This window comes from Pungitius pungitius, chromosome 5, assembly GCF_949316345.1.
Source record: "Pungitius pungitius chromosome 5, fPunPun2.1, whole genome shotgun sequence".
Taxonomy (NCBI): domain Eukaryota; kingdom Metazoa; phylum Chordata; class Actinopteri; order Perciformes; family Gasterosteidae; genus Pungitius; species Pungitius pungitius.
Window position 1 is genome coordinate 11,082,757 of NC_084904.1, and position 12,443 is coordinate 11,095,199.

Consider the following 12,443-nt stretch of genomic DNA (forward strand, 5'->3'; position numbering starts at 1 on the left):
GCTCAAAGGTGAGAGGACGGGGGGGGAAGGTATGTGTGTGGTAGCAGAATTAGGGGGCAGGCTGGTGGGTTTCTAGCTTGGCACTGTTTTTGCTGTTCATTCTTCTTTCATGCTCCATTTATTCAATATGGCCAATGTGCTGTCTGAACTATAGTTTGAGGCATTGTTTCTGGTTGTAGAGGTTTCTTTCTTTCAATGCTGATGAGGCCATTTTGGAGGCAGTTACATACAGCTTGATAGTACAGTAACCATTTTTTACACAATAGCAGGTCCCTCATTTATTTCATTTTTGGGAAACTCAACTTTCATACAATTTCCTATGAAACATTTATTTTGTAGTGAACTGAATTTAAATAGCTGTATTCTGAATGGGTCACTTGTGTTTCTGTGCTTTTTCACAGGGCCTTCCTTTAAATTACTGAAAGGAATTGTTGATTTTGTCGGCCCTTCTAACTCTGATCCAAAATATTTTCACTTTAATCTGAATAATTTATTTTCCCACACATTGCCCCTCCCAGTGCAAACATGTTCCTTCAGTAGCATAACAGTGTGTCACCTTTTTCACTTTCAAAATTCTTTCTCTCCCTCTTGATCCCTCTCGCCGTGTACAGCTTCATTTACAATGTTCGCTCTCATCATCACATCCAAACCCTCGAGCTCGCTCCTCTTTCTGTTAGGATTCTTTTCATCATTTCCATCCAGCTCTCCAGCCTTCCAGACACCCACATTGCTTTACCTCGCTCTCTTTTTAGTCCTAGAACCGACCTTCAGCCCCCCCATGTGTGCTTTTTAATACATTCTCCGCTTTTGACAACCCCCTTGAGCCACTCACCCATCAAACACCAACTCAAGTGCTGGCTTCCTGTTTCGGAGGGCCTTTCTGAGACCCGGGAACATCTCCGCGGCTGGTGTGGGTCTCATTTAGAGTGGTAACGCATGCTTTGTGGCAACGTAAGTGTTTTTTTCTCTCAGGACACAGGTGTACAGCATTGGGTTGTTCCTATTGTAGCCGCCTTCTCTTGCTTGAATACTGCGCAAGCAAAGTTAATATAGATGTTGAATGACAGCGGGGGTCGAGAGAGGTTTCAACCCAACTCACATTCTGTAATTTGTACCACAAAGTGCAGGAACCGCAATGTTGGTATAGAATGGTTTGATCCGCCAAAGAAATCCTAAGGGTTTGTTTAAGGCATTAAAACTTAATTTGAAATTCCAATTGAATGTGGCGGGCATGTTTTAGATCAATGTTCATGCCCATAAACAGGGAAGCACACTACAGAAATATAACAATCACAGACTTTTGCTTTACTTGATAGTGGAAGACAATTAAAGGTCTACCTTGTTGGGCCTTAGCTGGAGATGTTCCTAGCATTGGTGTAAACCCACTTCACTTTAATCAGAGGAAGAAAGACAGAAAAACGTTAAGTTATTATTCTTTTGGGGTTTGGGTTGCAAGCTTTATGTCTCCTTAACACAACATTGACTACATGTTGTGCGGCTGTGACATTACTGTCTGAGCCACTGTGGGCTGATGTCCAACTTTTGTGCAGCGTCGGCAGACATGTTGATGGAGCAAAAACCGGCACCTCACTGGTCATGGTCGATATGCAAAAAACTGGCCATCGGTCCATGTCAACTAGTTGTGTTAGAGATATTGACTGCGTCATGAAAAAATGAGCACTGTCGAGATTCTCCTCCGTCTCCCCTTTTAACTCATTCACCTCTTTTTTTCTTCTCTGTGTTGATCCTCATCTTCATATTGTATGTTCTTTTATCTCTTGTTGTTCTGAATCAGTGGGCCTATTCCCTCAAAACAAAGATTCTGCTCTGGAATGTGCCCTCCTGTCCTTCCTTCATCTCTTTCTCTCCACTCTGGTGGGTGTCTCTCATCACTGCTTCCACCCAAAAAGCCGGCAGAGAGGGAGAGACTCAGGGACGCGAGATGGGAGTTTAAGAGAGGAGCGTCGCAGGAAGGGAATTGAATAAAGGCTCTGAAGAGGGTCAGGTGACGTTAGTGACGATGGGGAGGCGAGTAAAGCTCCATAAAGGCGGCTTGACGGTCCACCAACTGAATGAGCACCACAACGCTGACGAGCACAATGAAAGGAATAATGATGACAGTGGGGGTGCCAATAGGGGGCTATTTTTAGATGCATTCAGCTTGCCTGCTGTGTGTAACTGTGTACTCTATGGGCGAGTGCACGTTTCTTTACATGAACCTCTTTGTACATGTGCAGAGAGAGAGTGTCCTCCTGTCCCAGTGTGCGCATTGGTGTAGCTTTAAGCCACGTGCCCTTAATGCTGACTATACATGATCAGGGGAGAACTGCAGTGAGCAACTCGACGTGCACTCTTCATGAACACGCTGAAAACGGCTTTTCACCAGCGGTGCGTGTTAGAGATTTAAGTGCATGTGGGCTGTGTGTACTGCGGATAGACGCAGTATAAAAGGAAGAGAGAGATGAAAGATTAATGTTTTCAGACCAATAGAAGTTAGCCATGTACAGTTTGACCATTTTCCAGTTTAGATTTGACCAGTTTTGCATTTAGAATTTTGTCTTGGTAATCATGGATATAATTTAGCAACCAAAATTGTGTCATTTGCTACATTTCTTTGTTAGTTTTATGTTGGGATAAAGATACTGTTTGGTTGCTCTTCATCAAACAAAAGAATATTGTTGTATTTAAATGTTTTTACATTCCAACAAAATGTGAATACCAAAGAAATATGTTGCCTTCCATCAACTAATTACTACTAAGTCATGATTTTACGGTAATTAGTACAAACAGTTTAGGGCACAGATACATATAACAGAAAAGATCTAATGCAAATGCAACAAACAACAATGCTAAATAAAAAGTAATACAGCTATTTACTTTTTCTTTGCCAGAGAATTCATTTTTCTGCCTCTGCGACAGCGTGGCCAGAGGTGCTGTGTTTCTGGGCTTCCCGTTTGTTGTCTGAGCCGCTGGTCCATTATTGGTCGCAATATATCGAAGGAAAACCTGGAGGGAGATTCTTCAAATTTGGCACAACTGTGCATCTACGCTTCTCTCACTTGCCTATTTACTTGCGTCTTAGTCCGTCCCACCGGGGATGCATGAAGAGATACAATAAAAACCGAGGTGAGAGGAAGCATGTTTCCCTTTTCTCCATAGCATCACGTACGGCAAACGGTCCAGGTAGGAGGGGGTGGGAGATGAAGAAACAGCCTCAGGCGCGTTGATGTTGACGTCCTGGATGGTCTCCTTCTCCTTACAGGTCTTCTTCTCTCCTCTGATTTCTTTGGCTCCAGGTCCTGCATTTTGCGCCATCTCCGTCTGTTGGTTTTGCATCTTTCTTTCTTTCGGAAGCCTCTCTTCTTCTTTTTAAAGAAGACAGATGTTCTCAAAAACTGTTTTTTTGTCTTGCAACGGTTGGATGTTGGTGATCAGGATTTGATCTTCTTTGGCGATGTTATTCTCCAACTGTTGGATCTCTGTGATCAGACACGACTCTATCCGGTTGGTGGTCTTCTCTTGGCTCTCTTGTTAATTAGCCAAAGAATCCCTCTCGTCTTTCAGCCGTTTGGTTTCTGCTTCCAACTTGTAGTTGTTGTTCCTGTAGAGCAGCGTAGTTGGAGAGTAGCTTCCTTACTTTGGACTCCAAGGACTGTTGTTCGTAATCAAGTTTTTTTTAAAGCCTTTTTTTATCAGATCTTCATATTTTTGCTGCCAAGTTTCATTGATGACCGTGAGTTCAGCACTTTTGACAACAAACTGTTCTGTGGACTCTGTGAGCTTTAGAGACAAAGCCTCGTTCTCGCTTATAAGATCCACGTTCTGGATTGTTTGGTCTGAGAGCTTTGCTTTTTTACTCAAAAACCATCCGAACAGCTGAGCTTCAGCCGTCTGCTCGTGCAGACTGGATCAGGAGGCACAAACTGGCCTTCTCAATGTCATGACTGTATCTCAAATGATTAAACACAATTATCATGTGAATAAATACAAATTAATTAAAGCTCTTCAAGTCTAAATGTCTCCTATTACAGTTTCTTGGATTTTTCGGGGACCCTCACGGGACGCTTGCTCTTCTCTGTCCCATTTCCCCCTGAGAATATAACCTTCAACTTCAATTTTACACTGTGAATTTAATCAAGGATACTTCCCATAAAGTTTTCTCTTAGGAGCCATCAATGATATTTTATTACCTGTTATAGTAATAGTTTTGGGTCCTGGTCCTTAAGTCTTTTGGGTGAAAGATCACTTCAGCACATCTACAATTTATATAATGTTTGGGAATGTCTTAAATATGAAATTACTTAAACCATGGCTCCAAAGCATATTTTGGAAGTATATATATTTTTTGTGATATGTGTGTGAGTTTTCCTGTACGGGTGTGCTTTAGCACATTTTGGAAAAAATACTTGAAGCAGTGTCTGTGCGTGTGTGTGTTTGTGTGTGTGAGGATATTTATAGCTTTATATCTTAAAACAGCCGCCTGCTGCAGATGCACACAAGGTTGACATTGAGGGCCGGGAAAGAAAAGAGAATCAATTGGTTAAGAAGCTTGTAAATATTGTATCCTCAGTGTGAGTGTGTGTCATCATAGCAAAATGTGGTCCTGGATGCCCTTACTGAAACTATTACAAGCAGGACTTTATTAAATGTTTATATATTTTTGATGTGGACAGATTGATGTGGTCACCTTGACAGTGCAGTCATAACAATCTTGTTGTTGAGATAAATTGGCCCCAGAAGTAGGGAAGGGGCCTTTTTGCCCGGAACTTTACACACCTGACCCAATATGACATCACAAAGTGATAGTTAGTTACCTGTGAGTTTGTCTTGCAGTTAACACATTTAACATTGCCATCAGATCTCCAATATAATAAGTATTAAAATCTCTCATGTATTGATTTTATGTTTGATGACCTGTCTTTAAGCAAATATCAAAATATTAATGCACACAGTTTTGTTTTAATAAATAACAGACAAATTCAATTGTGATGTTTTAAAGTAATGAAAAAACTGTCAATATTGACTATTTCAATAGGTAGGGATATTTTTAGCTTTTGAATTTTTAGCAGTAAACACATTCAGTATTTATCTGATTCTTATTTTTTGCTTAAAGACTTCTAATGTTTGTATTTCAACCTGCATTGTTTGAGAATGTTTTACTACATGAGCAAGACACCACATATTATGTGTCTGTCACCTCAGGCTTTTTGGTGACAAAACATTTTTCCATCATCACTTCAGATTGTCTAATCAAGTTGGCGTTGGGTTAGAGACGTGATGCTCTGCGTGGCTAGACTGCACCCTGCATGCCGATTATCTGCAGGCAGTAATACATTCTGTCCAGTATTACGATAGCTTAAAGACCTAGATGCATTGTCCGCGCTGATGTCTGCGCCGCAGCAGCTGTTCCTGTTGGTTTAGTCCTGGCGCGGCTCATTGGCTACACATATTAAAGCACACAACGCTCATGCTACACTCGGCGGGGGCGTTGCTGCTGTGGTTGGTGGCTCTGTCGAAGTGTTGACGCGGGTCCGGGTAATCCACCTGCTGCTCCGCTGGGCTTCTGCACGTCTCGAGGCTGGCCCCTTACAAAAGAGCAGACCTGAAAAGCACCATAATGAGGCACAGGCTGAAAGAAAAGGCATGTCTCTTTACATTTTTCTGAGCGAAGAGAAAAGAAGGAACATAAAAGAAGAGAGGACAAGAAAGAAAGCTGCAAATAAGCCTCACAAATCCAGGTTTCTGGCTGCGCTGTCTCTATGAGTTTATCTTTTTTATGCATGGTTTTTATTATGGTAATTAAATGTTAGATAAAAATAGTCTGGAGTGGAAGAGCAACTGTTTTCAATGGAAAGGGGTTGGCAAATAAGAGCCAGGGACAGCATATGCAGCTAAATGTCATTGATTAAACACATAAAGCTATTCAAATGGCTTCACTCTCTCTCCCTCATAGCCGCCATTCCCATCTTCTTGTTGTTCTTCTTTTCTTTGAAAAGCTTCAGTCCAAACGTCAGAAGTCCTGCAGTTCACACAAAACTACAGTAAACAATTTATGCTCTGTTGTTTTTTCTCTTTCATGGGATTCATCTTCCACTACCTAAAAAAAGAAACGAAAAGAAGCTGATTCCAGGCTGCAAACTGGTTTTGCTGCAGTCATATATACATTTGGTACATTGGTGTGGTTAAGTGCACACATACCCACGCTGTGGAAAAGTCCTTTAGTTGAAACAGACTCCTCCACCTGCTGCCTTGACAATCCCCTGCAAAAGTATTCCCTGAGGAAGACAAGAAGGTGCAAACAGAGCTGAGGATCAGAGGAGGTCGTACTTTCTGTCCACTGCAGAGAACATCGAAACACGGTGTCCACATTGTTATGTGATGTAAATTGTTCTGCTTTAATGACCTCTGACCTCCACAGATTCACAGCAGAGGGTGGGACCAGGAAAAATCTGACACGTGGACCAAATAACAGAAACGCCTTATTATACTGCTTAATGAAGGGCAATGCACCTGACAGAAAATATTTTGAAGGTTGTTATTTCAATTTAGTCAGTACAATAACAACTACTCTTACTTCTGTGGCTGGTATAACTCTTAAATAATGGAATTATTTGCTTTGGTTACATTTATGACATAATTTCATCTGTATTCATTTCAATCAATAAGAGTTTATTTTTTTAATTTTGCCGATTTGTGCAAATAGTCATCTCTGAAGTTGGGACACATATGGAAGTAAATCTGTGTCATCGGGTATTGAAAGAAAAAGGTGATTGAATTTCTAGCACTGAATATTTATGCATTGAAATTATGTATCTGAATGTTTTTCAATGTTAAAATACTGCAGAAAATTCAACCGCAAAAACACCAACATCCAGGACACTAAGGTAGAGCAATCGATTCTAGATTCAAGATCAGAAGCGTGCGTCAAGCTCGACAGGGTTCGAATCCAGATTCTAGCGAACTTTTAATAAATGTTCTTTTATGTATTTCTTCATATGTGGCAGTGACGTAGTCACTTATACAATCGTAATCGCTGCAATGGATATGGGATGCATTTCGAACATTTTGAACAATATGTCTGCAAATATGTGACGACTCAAGTGACGGAGGCAGACAACATCTGCCTGTCGGGGGAAAACAAACACGCACGCGTAGCCAAACGAGTAGTTAAAAAAGCAGTAGGTTCAAAAACCAGTAGGCACGTAACACCGTCACTGAAAAATAGCTTCTCGTTTCAGACTTCATGAGCAAATACAGGCAGTGTTGTGCCTGAACGCGTTCATTGAACGATAGTTCATGAACGTGAACTGAACGTACTGTATTAATGCCCGATGAACGTTACTGTGAACTCGTTCATTCTGGTGTCTATGAACGGCGCGTTCTTTCAGGTTAACGTTGTTCAAATAGGTTGCCAGATTTCTATAGTAAACACACCATAAACGCACCTTAATAAGTAGCGGAAAAAACACCCGATCTGGCAACACCAGCCACCAGCGTCGCACGCGCATGCGTCATCAAAAGGCGACAGCTGCGTGTAGCAAAGAGGCGGCGTATAATAATTTAAACTAGTTTTTTGAAGTTACTGACAAGGTCGGTGAGGATGGGAGGAATCTGACCTTTCTTTGCAAACATTTGCACCTAATGATAACTGTCGTGTTTTTATTCCTTATTTAAAAAAGACCATTCAATCAGCATGTGTTTGAGAATGTACCGTAGGGGTGAACGCTGCAGCTGCTGCTAGTTTGGAGTGAATGGACAGCAACATTAAAGCAGCAAAGGGGAAATGCTGTCCCCTCAATGCTAATGTAAACCCTGGTTGGATAATGATTCAAAATTGGATATGAAGATGACATCTGATGCATAGCTTCAGTGTTAAAACTGATAAAATAATTGCTGCCTGTGGATCTATATGGGCTGTGGCAATAATTTTGAAAAATAATAGCTTGCAGCAACATATGGAAAAAGGAACTGAACTAGTTGAAACTGTGAACTTAGTTCAAATATTTAAGTTTGACTATGAACTGAACTAGTTCATTTTAAAATGAACTGAACTTTGAACTAGTTCATGTAGAAAGTGAACTTTCCCAACACTGAATACAGGATCCCTTTGTGTTCATTTCTAAAGCCTTGCATTAAGACGTACATCACTTTATTTAAGACTCTGCGCTACTTGCAGGTCGCTGTGTTGTGCCAGATCCTCAATAAAGTTTACCCATGGTCATGAAGATACTCATTTAACGTTACGTGGACTTTGAATGCCGCTTACCAGCTGAGATCGGCTTGTGCCGCTCAGAAAAAGGATCCTTTCACTGACCGCTTTCCGCAATCGGCGCTACTGCGGTTATTCCTGCATGTCCTGTCGGGTTTATACGTCTGCACGCTCCGTTAAAGCCGCTGCCCCCCACTACGATACAGCGGCTCATGTGCCTCTTCAAGCGCGTTCCTGGTTTCAAAACTCCGCCAATCACTCCTAACAGCTTGTCGAAGGATCTCAGCATCATTAAATGAATTCAAAACTAGAAGAAGAGGCGTATTCTGACCGGCTGTACGCTCTCATTGAATGTACAAATGTCAGCTGTCTATTACGGAATCTTAGACACAAACCACACTGATGCCATAAAGAAGAGTTAAAGCCCTGTTATTATTGAACATGGCTACAATCCGAAGCTGAAGGTGTATTGGGTGCTCGCTCCTTTTGCTTGACGCACGCTCCTGATCTTGAATCTAGAATTGATTGCTCTACCTTAGTGTCCCGGATGTTGGTGTTTTTGCGGCTGAATTTTTTGGGCTGAATATTGTAACCATGATTTTTTTTGCGGCTGAATATTTTAACAGTGATTTTTTTGCGTTTGAATTTTTTGCAGTATTTTAACGTTGAAAAACATTCAGATACATAATTTCAATGCATAAATATTCAGTGCTAGAAATTCAATCACCTTTTTTTTCAATACCTGATGACACAGATTTACTTCCATAGACACAGCTACAAAGAAACCTGGAAATTGTTTATGAGTTATAAGAGGCCAGATTTCACATCCAGCAGATAATAAGCAACATGAGGATTCATTTAGAGTCGTTCTTGTATCCATATCAAGGTGCAGAGCAGCTACTGTCCAGTTTTAGAAGCTTCTACTAAAAATGTGATGCTGAAAGTGAACCAAATAGTAAAGTAGACCATTTACTTATTATAACTGTTTTACCAGCACTACCGACTAAAACCTGTCTATGGACATGAATCAACCATAGATGGAGTCACAGTGGACACAAGAAAGGACGAGGAGCGTGCCTCTGCACATGCTCACACACGAGCTGTGCCGGACAGGTAGAGAATGACGCAAGCCCAGATGGAGAGCTGGACAGAAAGAGAAAAAAAGAGCGTAGAGGTCATAAGTGGAGGTTACTGCAGCACCGTTTGCTTTCATCCCACCTGGTGTGTTCCACCTGTGCGCGTGCAGAATCGCACTCTTCCCTCCTGACGGAGCTCACACTGGTTGCTGCCAGCTCTCTGCCATGCATTATCTGTCGGATCAGCTCATTCATACTTTCATTTTATTTCAGGCTTTCACATCTGCACCCATTCATGCCTTAATGCCTGTAAAACCTCTCACCCAAATGTTTTAAGCAGTTATGGTTTATTTTTAGTCTCAGTATATCGACCGGGATGGATTGTGAGTCCATGGCTCTACTTTTGGTTTTGGCTTATTTGCAATATTTGTGGTACTGCAGACAACATTTTCCTTTAAATCTCCATGAGGAAAACAATACTCTAATTTGTGGGAAATGTTTATTTAATTCCATTAAAAAAATACATAACCCCTGAAACCATCTCTGCCAGCAGCAATGAGAGATATCATAAGTAAAGTTAAACTAAACTGTAATTTGAGTTTGTAAGAGCTTTGACATTAGATGGTTATACTGTCTGACCTTTAATAAACCTATTGTTACACATTACACCAGACATATTTCATGTGCCCGGTCTCAAGTTTGAGGGATTTGTAAGGAAAGTACTTTAAAATGGTGGTAATATTAAAGTCCAATATATTTTATACCTGCTTCATCTCTCCTAGTTTGGACTTGAATGCACTTTCCTAAGAAACTGTTTATCTAGTTCACACCACGTCCTTGTGTGATCTGCATGCATCAATCAGCCTTGTAGTTCCTCACATTAGGAACTTCTCTAATGTGAGTCTGGTCATGTTGAGATAAGAACCGCCCACGAGATGAATCGGGCTCCTTATGGGATTCCTAGAAGAGCTTTGTCCAGCACCCCAGGAATGCTGCCGTCTTGATATAACTTCACTTGATTTTTTTTTCTTAGTGGATGAATAATTTAGTAGGGGTCCATTAAGTTTAGATACTGTGTCAGCCTTTCACAAGGAACTAGCCAGGCATTGGCCTAGTATTGCTTGATGTTTCTCTTGCACTTGGGGATAATGGACGGAAAGGTGGACGATCAAGAGCGAAACTGATGCACTGCGCTCCTAAAACACACTGATGGACTGACGAATAGGTGTATTTGAAAGGCGCTTGGTTCTTACTGCTACAGTTACTTTCATCACAGCTTCTTTGTACAAGGTACAAACCTGGTTGTTCCTGAAGGAGTGTGAGTTATTGAGGTGCCACAGATCCATTGAACAGTATAGACCTGTACCTCCATGTGGGCTCATTGCAATGAAAGCTCTGTGCATTTTTAAGTTATTTTCAACCCCTATAGCTCAACTAGTTATACACGTATACTTTTAATCAACATGATACTCGCATGCAAATTTTTCTTAATGCCATTTTGCTAAATCTCTGGCTTTGTATTGGTTTTACGGCCTTGTCTGACTGTGTGACGTCCCTTTGGTCTTACAAACACCCTTGTCCCTTATGGATGCATCAAGCATAAATCCTGCTTCAGCCTGTATTCTTCCAACCTGGCACCGTGGGTTGTCAATATTCAACAAATGATGGTTGTGATAAATGAAAAACTGGGGAAGCATTACATTATGTCGTGTTTAATCAGTGCCCCTTTCTCAGTAAATAAGTGTCTGATCATTCTTCCACTCCTCTTTCTCAGACTCCTCTTTCTTTTAGGAGTCTTGCACCGACTAGCACTCATTTCTCCTCAGTTTTAACATCAGCTCTGCCCTTGCAACTGCTACTGTAAAGGATCATCTGCAAATGAGGCGAGGTAGCATCCTCATGACGGCCCTGCCTTTTTCTTTTCTGCCGCGCATGAGGAGTATTGGTTGTCTTATGGCTGTCTTGGAGTTTAATGTCAAGAATACCCAATATAGCAGTTAGTTGTCCAGAGACTACAAGTGTTATCCCTTCATCTCTTTGATCTACATTGTAACCGTTTGGTTTCCCTCTGTGCGTCTGTTCGCTGCCCCGAGGCTCGGCAGCAAACGGCCCGTTACTCTTATCAGCCCCCCCTCCGCCTAGCTGTGCCTCGCTCCTCTTCTTCCCCCTTCGCCCCGCTCTCCCCGTCACCAGTAGCCGTCTGCTACTTAATCCAATTATTCTTTAAAGCTGACACGCTCTGTAAGTCTCCACACTCAACTCTACGGGTGACGCCGCTGTGCATCGCACACACAGACACACTCACTCCCTCTTACATGTGCAGACAGTGCTGCTGAGCGTCTGCAAACACTGTAAAAGTCACTCAAAGTGATTATACGTAGAATTTTTTAAAAATCCAATGTAACATAGTACTTTCTATACACTGTAGTTGCACCTTCTGCTTGTTTTGTCTATTTCCAGATGTCCCAACAGACTTTGGCCTCTGCCGTCACCTCCTGATTCACTGTGCACCCTTGAGGTGGCTGTGTTGTCCTCCCTGCTATGTGTATAGCAGCGAATGCATCTGTCTTCATACACCTGACACAGAGGTCCTTCTCCCTGTATCTGTTTCTGTTCAAGTTCAAGTTGATCACTTGCATGTTAAAGGTTCCTAAAAGCACAGCATTACATAAACATGTGGGTGTGAATGGTTGTATCTCTGTTTTTGTACACATTTTTTTCATAGTGTTTTGTGTTAAAGAGGAAACCTACAGTTTTCCTCTTTGGCCAACAGTTGTCTGCTAAATGGCCCTTTAGTCTAGAAAAAATGTTATTTTGCAGTGTCGTGATATGACAACCTGCTTCACTGCATCTTAAAAAACCAACTCGGGTACCGTAGAATTGCTGGCGTAATGTAAATAGTAAATGTACAGTAGCAGCCATGACAGGATAATTAATTCCCTGCATTCTGCATTTCTCCCCCGGTGTAAATCTTGACAAGTAATACTGCCGCGTCACAGAAGGAGCTGCGCTCGGTCGTTTTTGGTGCTGACGCAACAACAGTCAAGAGTAACAGATGGGGGTTTTGTGTGTGTGTGTGTGTGCCTGTGTGTGTGAGAGAGTTTCAGGGTGACCGGGACTAGAGCTGGTTACAGTATGTGTATGTGATATGAATCTCA

The 12,443-nt window shown here is 41.7% G+C and overlaps 1 protein-coding gene across 12 annotated transcripts in view; it reads left to right on the plus strand.

Moving 5' to 3' along the window:
* Window positions 1-12,443, plus strand: part of LOC119224963 (ankyrin-1-like) — an 80,075-nt gene that overhangs the window by 18,478 nt on the left and 49,154 nt on the right. The window lies entirely within an intron of this gene.